Consider the following 7397-nt stretch of genomic DNA (forward strand, 5'->3'; position numbering starts at 1 on the left):
TACTGTCCTAATCATTAGAACAGCCAAAATGAAGCCAAGATGATATGACAAAACACATAGTTCATATTTACACAAATATTTACAATAATATTGGTTTACTTTCACAAAATCTGGAGATAAAAGTGATTTTAAAGCCAGATGTTCATATTTTACATACATTATATACAGTAAAACCACATGAGCTGTTTTAATACAATATGTCAAGGAGGATTTCAAACAGGAAAGGGATTGTTTTTTTCATGTCATTCCAAGATGGCGGCTCTGTGGTGACAACCCTTCATCTCTCTACAGGGAGCTTCCCTTCATCCCAGATGGCACCTTGTTCCCTATAGAGTACTGCCTTTGACCAGGGTCCATATGAGGGTCCGTAATAGGGTGTCATTTGGGATGCATCCCTTGTATAGATTATATAGTACTACATTATTTTGGGTAGCTGGGCTGTAGAGTAGAGGGCATCTTCTGGAGTGTCTTTAGAGAGGTGTACAGCAGAGTATCTTGTAGATTCTACAGTATCTTTGGGTAGCTGGGCTGTAGAATAGATGGAATCATCCTGGGTTCCACTGGCTGTTAGAGGGCTTGAGGAGACTAGAATCTTTGGGTAGATCCACATTGGAAAGGATGTGTCACGTCCTGACCAGTAAAAGGGGTTATTTGTCATAATAGTATGGTCAGGGCGTGGCAGGGGGTGTTTGTTTTGTGTGTTTTAGTGTTTTTGATTTTTGGTCTATGTTTTCTAGATCTATGGTTAAATCTAGTTTTTCTATTTCTATGTTGTTTTTTGGCATGACCTCCAATTAGAGGCAGCTGGTTGTCGTCTCTAATTGGAGGCCATATTTAGTTGATGTTGTTTCACTTGTGTTTTGTGGGTGGTCGTTTCCTGTATAGCCTGTGTTGCCTTACTGAACTGTTTCATCGTTTTGTTATTTTGGTTTAAGTGTTCACGTTACTTCAATAAAAAGAAGATGAGCACTCTACACGCTGCGCCTTGGTCCCCTTTGTACGACCCGCGTTACAAAACCACCCACCATGACTGGATCAAGCGGCGTGCCCAGGAAGAGATGGACACCTGGTCACACATGGAATGGTTGTAGAGGAGAAACTGGACTTGGGGCCAAGTCATTGACAGATATTGGAGCCTACCGGGCAAGAACGAGAGGAACCCCCAAAACATTTTTGTGGGGGGGGCACACGGATAGTTTGGCTGGGCCAGGGGTGAGCCCTGGGCCAACTCCCCGTGCTTATAGTGGTGAGCATATGCCTGCTTCTCACACTCTCTCTCCGGTATGCCTCCATAGCCCAGTATGTCCTGTTCCTGCTCCTCGCACTCGCCCTGAGGTGCGTGTCACCAGTCTGGCACCTCCTGTGCCAGCCCCACACATCAGGCCTCCAGTGCGCCTGCCCAGCCCAGAACGTCCTGTTCCTGCTCCTCGCACTCTCCCTCCAGTGCACATCCATAACCCGGTACAGCCAGTGCCTGCTGTGAGCACTCGGCCCTTAGTGCGTCTCCCCAGTCCGGTGAGACCGATTCCTGCTCCTCGCACTCTCCCTCCAGTGCGCATCCATAACCTGGTACAGCCAGGGCCTGCTGTGAGCACTCGGCCCTTAGTGCGTCTCCCCAGTCTGGTGAGACCGATTCCTGCTCCTCGCACTCTCCCTCCAGTGCACATTCCCCGTCCAGAGCTTCCGGCGACAGTTCCCCGTCCAGAGCGTCCGGGGACAGTTCCCCGTCCAGAGCGTCCGGCGACAGTTCCCCGTCCAGAGCGTCCGGCGACAGTTTACAGTCCGGAACCTGCTGAGACGGCCTACAGTCCGGGACCTGCTGAGACGGCCTGCAGTCCGGGACCTGCTGAGACGCCCTGCAGTCCGGGACCTGCTGAGACGTCCTACAGTCCGGGACCTGCTGAGACGGCCTGCAGTCCGGGACCTGCTGAGACGCCCTGCAGTCCGGGACCTGCTGAGACGGCCTACAGTCCGGGACCTGCTGAGACGGCCTGCAGTCCGGGACCTGCTGAGACGGCGTGCAGTCCGGGACCTGCTGAGACGGCCTGCAGTCCGGGACCTGCTGAGACGGCCTGCAGTCCGGGACCTGCTGAGACGTCCTACAGTCCGGGACCTGCTGAGACGGCCTGCAGTCCGGGACCTGCTGAGACGGCCTGCAGTCCGGGACCTGCTGAGACGGCCTGCAGTCCGGGACCTGCTGAGACGGCCTGCAGTCCGGGACCTGCTGAGACGGCCTGCAGTCAGGGACCTGCTGAGACGTCCTACAGTCCGGGACCTGCTGAGACGGCCTGCAGTCCGGGACCTGCTGAGACGGCCTGCAGTCCGGGACCTGCTGAGACGGCCTGCAGTCCGGGACCTGCTGAGACGGCCTGCAGTTCGGAACCTGCTGAGACGCCCTGCAGTCCGGGACCTGCTGAGACGCCCTGCAGTCCGGGACCTGCTGAGACGGCGTGCAGTCCGGGACCTGCTGAGACGGCCTGCAGTCCGGGACCTGCTGAGACGGCCTGCAGTCCGGGACCTGCTGAGACGGCGTGCAGTCCGGGACCTGCTGAGACGGCCTGCAGTCCGGGACCTGCTGAGACGGCCTGCAGTCCGGGACCTGCTGAGACGGCCTGCAGTCCGGGACCTGCTGAGACGTCCTACAGTCCGGGACCTGCTGAGACGGCCTGCAGTCCGGGACCTGCTGAGACGGCCTGCAGTCCGGGACCTGCTGAGACGGCCTGCAGTTCGGGACCTGCTGAGACGGCCTGCAATCCGGGACCTGCTGAGACGGTCTGCAACCCGGAGCCTTCAGCGGTGGTCTGCAGCCCGGAGCCTTCAGCGGTGGTCTGCAGCCCAGAGCCTTCAGCGGAGGTTGGCAGGTTAGAACGGGGGCTAAGACCTCCAATTAGAGGCAGCTGGTTGTCATTGTCTCTAATTGGAGGCCATATTTATTTTATGTTGTTTCACTTGTGTTTATTTGATGTTGTTTCACTTGTGTTTTGTGGGTGGTTGTTTCCTGTATAGCCTGTGTTGCCTTACGGAACTGTTTCGTCGTTTTGTTATTTTGGTTTAAGTGTTCACGTTACGTCAATAATAAGAAGATGAGCACTCTACACGCGCCTTGGTCCCCTTTGTATGACCCACGTTACAGGATGAGAGAAGTTGGGCCATCTGCAGTAGAAAAGCTTGGATTTTTATCATCTTTGGGAAGTCCACAGTAGAATAGCTTGAATTTATTTCATATTTGGAGAAGCTGGCATTAGCATAGATGTCACAGTGTGGAATCAAGTATGGGTAACTGCATTCGTGGAGTGTGTCTGTGCCGGTTAGGCAGGTTAGGATAATTACAGTTGGAGGTTAGGATAATTATTGTGGCAGGTTAGGATAATTAACATACATTTTTATTTAACCAGGGCAAGTCAGTAAAAAAAACTGCCAAACTGTCACGACTTCCGCCGAAGTCGGTCCCTCTCCTTGTTCGGGCGGTGTTCGGCGGTCGACGTCACCGACCTTCTAGCCATCACTGATCCATTTTTCATTTTCCATTGGTTTTGTCTTTTCTTCCTTCACACCTGGTTCCAATCCCATCAATTACATGTTGTGTATTTAACCCTCTGTTTCCCCTCATGTCCTTGTTGGAGGTTGTTTTGTTTGTATGTGATGTGCTATTTAGTGTTGGTGTGCAACGGGTTTTGTACCCACTTGTTATTTTGTACATTTTGGTTGTTTTGAAGTTTTGTCAGCATTTATTAAACCACTCCGTTTATACCAAGTTCGTTCTCCTGTGCCTGACTTCCCTGCCACCAACATGCACCCCTTACACAAACCCTAACCCGGACGACGCTGGGTGAATTGTGCGCCACCTCATGGGACTCCCAATCACGGACGGTTGTGATACAGCCTGCAATCGAAGCAGGGTCTGTAGTGACGCCTCTAGCACTGAGATGCAGTGCATTAGACCACTGAGCCAATCAGGAGCAGTTAATGGGGCAGGAGAATTAATGTGGCAGGTTAGTAGAAACAAAATAGCAGGTTAGGAGAATTAACGTTTATGGTTAGGATAACTAACGTGGCAGATAGCTAACAAAATAGCAGGTTAGGAGAATTAACTTTGTTGGAAAAGAATGGAGGGCCCTCAGCCAATATGAGTCAAGGTTCAAACCAAAGCATGTCAATGAAGAACTACACTGTTAATATGGCTGCATTTACACAGGTCACCCAATTATTGGCTAAATATCTAATCTGATTGGTCAAAAGACCAATCATTAAGATCAGAATTGGACTGCCTGTGTTAACGCAGCCTATGAGTCTGAGAATCCATTATCTGTTGAAACTGAGCTGTCTAATGAACAAGTGCTGTTTGCAGCAGGTTCTTCATGTTGACAGATTGAGGAATGATAACAGACTACAGTAGAAACCCACTAGAGGATTCTGTAGACTCACACACTCAACCCTTAGATGTTTAGTTAGATGTTTAGTTTACCACCTCCCTGTCTATCACCTCTAAACTACAGGTTGTTATGGACTCACACACACACACACACACCCTGATATGTCTCACCTCTCCAGTAGGGTCAGGTTGTGTGTTGGAGGAGACTGGTGGTGGTGGTGTTCTCCTGGTTCCTCTCCTCTGTCTGTAGAACAGGAGCAGGACCAGTCCTAACACTGTCACCATGACTACCAGACCAGCACTGGTCCACACCATCAGACCTGACCACAGACAGGAGGAGAGACTTCTGTCTATCTCCTCCTTTGAATTCCATGCTGTCACAGTCACTAGCCCATTCAAGCTTAACATCCTTATCATTTATCGCCCTCCAGGTTCCCTTGGAGAGTTCATCAATGAGCTTGACGCCTTGATAAGTTCCTTTCCTGAGGATGGCTCACCCCTCACAGTTTTGGGTGACTTTAACCTCCCTATGTCTACCTTTGACTCACTTCTCTCTGCCTCCTTCTTTCCACTCCTCTCCTCTTTTGACCTCACCCTCTCACCGTCCCCCCCACTCACAAGGCAGGCAATACGCTTGACCTCATCTTTACTAGATGTTCTTCTACTAATCTCACTGCAACTCCCCTCCAAGTCTCCGACCACTACCTTGTATCCTTTTCCCTCTCGCTCTCCTCCAACACTACTCACTCTGCTCCTACTCAGATGATATTGCGCCGTCGCAACCTTCGCTCTTTCTCTCCCGCTACTCTCTCCTCTTCCATCCTATCATCTCTTCCCTCTGCTCAATCCTTCTCCAACCAATCTCCTGATTCTGCCTCCTCAACCCTCCTCTCCTCCCTTTCTGCATCCTTTGACTCTCTATGACCCCTATCCTCCCGGCCGGCTCGGTCCTCCCCTCCTGCTCTGTGGCTTGACGACTCATTGCGAGCTCATCAACTCATCCTTGACCGCTGGCTACGTCCCTTCCGTCTTCAAGAGAGTGAGAGTTGCACCCCTTTCTCAAAAAACCTACACTCGATCCCTCCGATGTCAACAACTACAGACCAGTATCCCTTCTTTCTTTTCTCTCCAAAACTCTTGAGCGTGCCGTCCTTGGCCAGCTCTCTTGCTATCTCTCTCAGAATGACCTTCTTGATCCAAATCAGTCAGGTTTCAAGACTGGTCATTCAACTGAGACTGCTCTTCTCTGTGTCACGGAGGATCTCCGCACTGCTCAAGCTAACTCTCTCTCCTCTGCTCTCATCCTTCTAGACCTATCTGCTGCCTTTGATACTGTGAACCATCAGATCCTCCTCTCCACCCTCTCCGAGTTGGGCATCTCCGGCGCGGCTCACTCTTGGATTGCGTCCTACATGACAGGTCGCTCCTACCAGGTGGCGTGGCGAGAATCCGTCTCCGCACCACGTGCTCTCACCACTGGTGTCCCCCAGGGCTCAGTTCTAGGCCCTCTCCTATTCTCGCTATACACCAAGTCACTTGGCTCTGTCATATCCTCACATGGTCTCTCCTATCATTGCTACGCAGACGACACACAATTATTCTTCTCCTTTCCCCCTTCTGATAACCAGGTGGCGAATCACATCTCTGCATGTCTGGCAGACATATCAGTGTGGATGACGGATCACCACCTTAAGCTGAACCTCGGCAAGACGGAGCTGCTCTTCCTCCCGGGGAAGGACTGCCCGTTCCATGATCTTGCCATCACGGTTGACAACTCCATTGTGTCCTCCTCCCAGAGTGCTAAGAGCCTTGGCGTGACCCTGGACAACACCCTGTCGTTCTCCGCTAGCTGTGAGGGGAACGGCACCTCCGTACCTTCAGGCTCTGATGAGTCCCTACACCAAAACAAGGGCAATGCGTTCATCCACCTCTGGCCTACTAGGCACCCCTACCTCTGCGGAAGCACATTTCCCGCTCAGCCCAGTCAAAACTGTTCGCTGCTCTGGCACCCCAATGGTGGAACAAGCTCCTTCACGACGCCAGGACAGTGGAGTCAATCACCACCTTCTGGAGACACCTGAAACCCCACCTCTTTAAGGAATACCTGGGATAGGATAAAGTAATCCTTATCATAGATACCATCAGTCCTGACCACAGACAGGTGGAGAGACTTTACAGAGTACTGTATATATCATAGATACCATCAGACCTGACCACAGACAGGAGGAGAGACTTTACAGAGTACTGTATATATCATAGATACCATCAGACCTGACCACAGACAGGAGGAGATACTTTACAGAGTACTGTATATATCATAGATACCATCAGACCTGACCACAGACAGGAGGAGAGACTTTACAGAGTACTGTATATATCATAGATACCATCAGACCTGACCACAGACAGGAGGAGAGACTTTACAGAGTACTGTATATATCATAGATACCATCAGACCTGACCACAGACAGGAGGAGAGACTTTACAGAGTACTGTATATATCATAGATACCATCAGACCTGACCACAGACAGGAGGAGATACTTTACAGAGTACTGTATATATCATAGATACCATCAGACCTGACCACAGACAGGAGGAGAGACTTTACAGAGTACTGTATATATCATAGATACCATCAGACCTGACCACAGGCAGGAGGAGAGACTTTATTATGGTTGAACAAAGCTGGTCAGTTTGCTAAAATTCCCAGGTTTTTCTGAAATTACCAGATTTTTGCAAACACTATACTTTCCAGACTATAAATATCATAGATGGATAGATACAACTGTCATTTGGTCGGTTTGTTGGTAGACTGGTGGATAGGTCAGTCAATAAGATAAGGTAGGTTGTTTGGTCGGACGGTCCGTCCGTCCGTCCGACCAAACAACCTACCTAAACAACCTAAACTGAACAAATATTTCTGGGTGGCCTTGGTAAAATTGCCTGAGGAGCCGTTTCCTCTCTTTGGCAGAGTGCTTTGGGTCTTCATTAAGATTCCTTAATAACGCCAACAGCTCTTCATG

General features: G+C 50.5%; 1 protein-coding gene across 4 annotated transcripts in view; it reads right to left on the minus strand.

Annotated features, from left to right (window-relative positions):
• LOC115147645 (CMRF35-like molecule 5) overlaps positions 1 to 7397 on the minus strand; it is a 49119-nt gene that overhangs the window by 21561 nt on the left and 20161 nt on the right. The window lies entirely within an intron of this gene.

Source organism: Salmo trutta, chromosome 14, assembly GCF_901001165.1.
Source record: "Salmo trutta chromosome 14, fSalTru1.1, whole genome shotgun sequence".
Classification (NCBI taxonomy): domain Eukaryota; kingdom Metazoa; phylum Chordata; class Actinopteri; order Salmoniformes; family Salmonidae; genus Salmo; species Salmo trutta.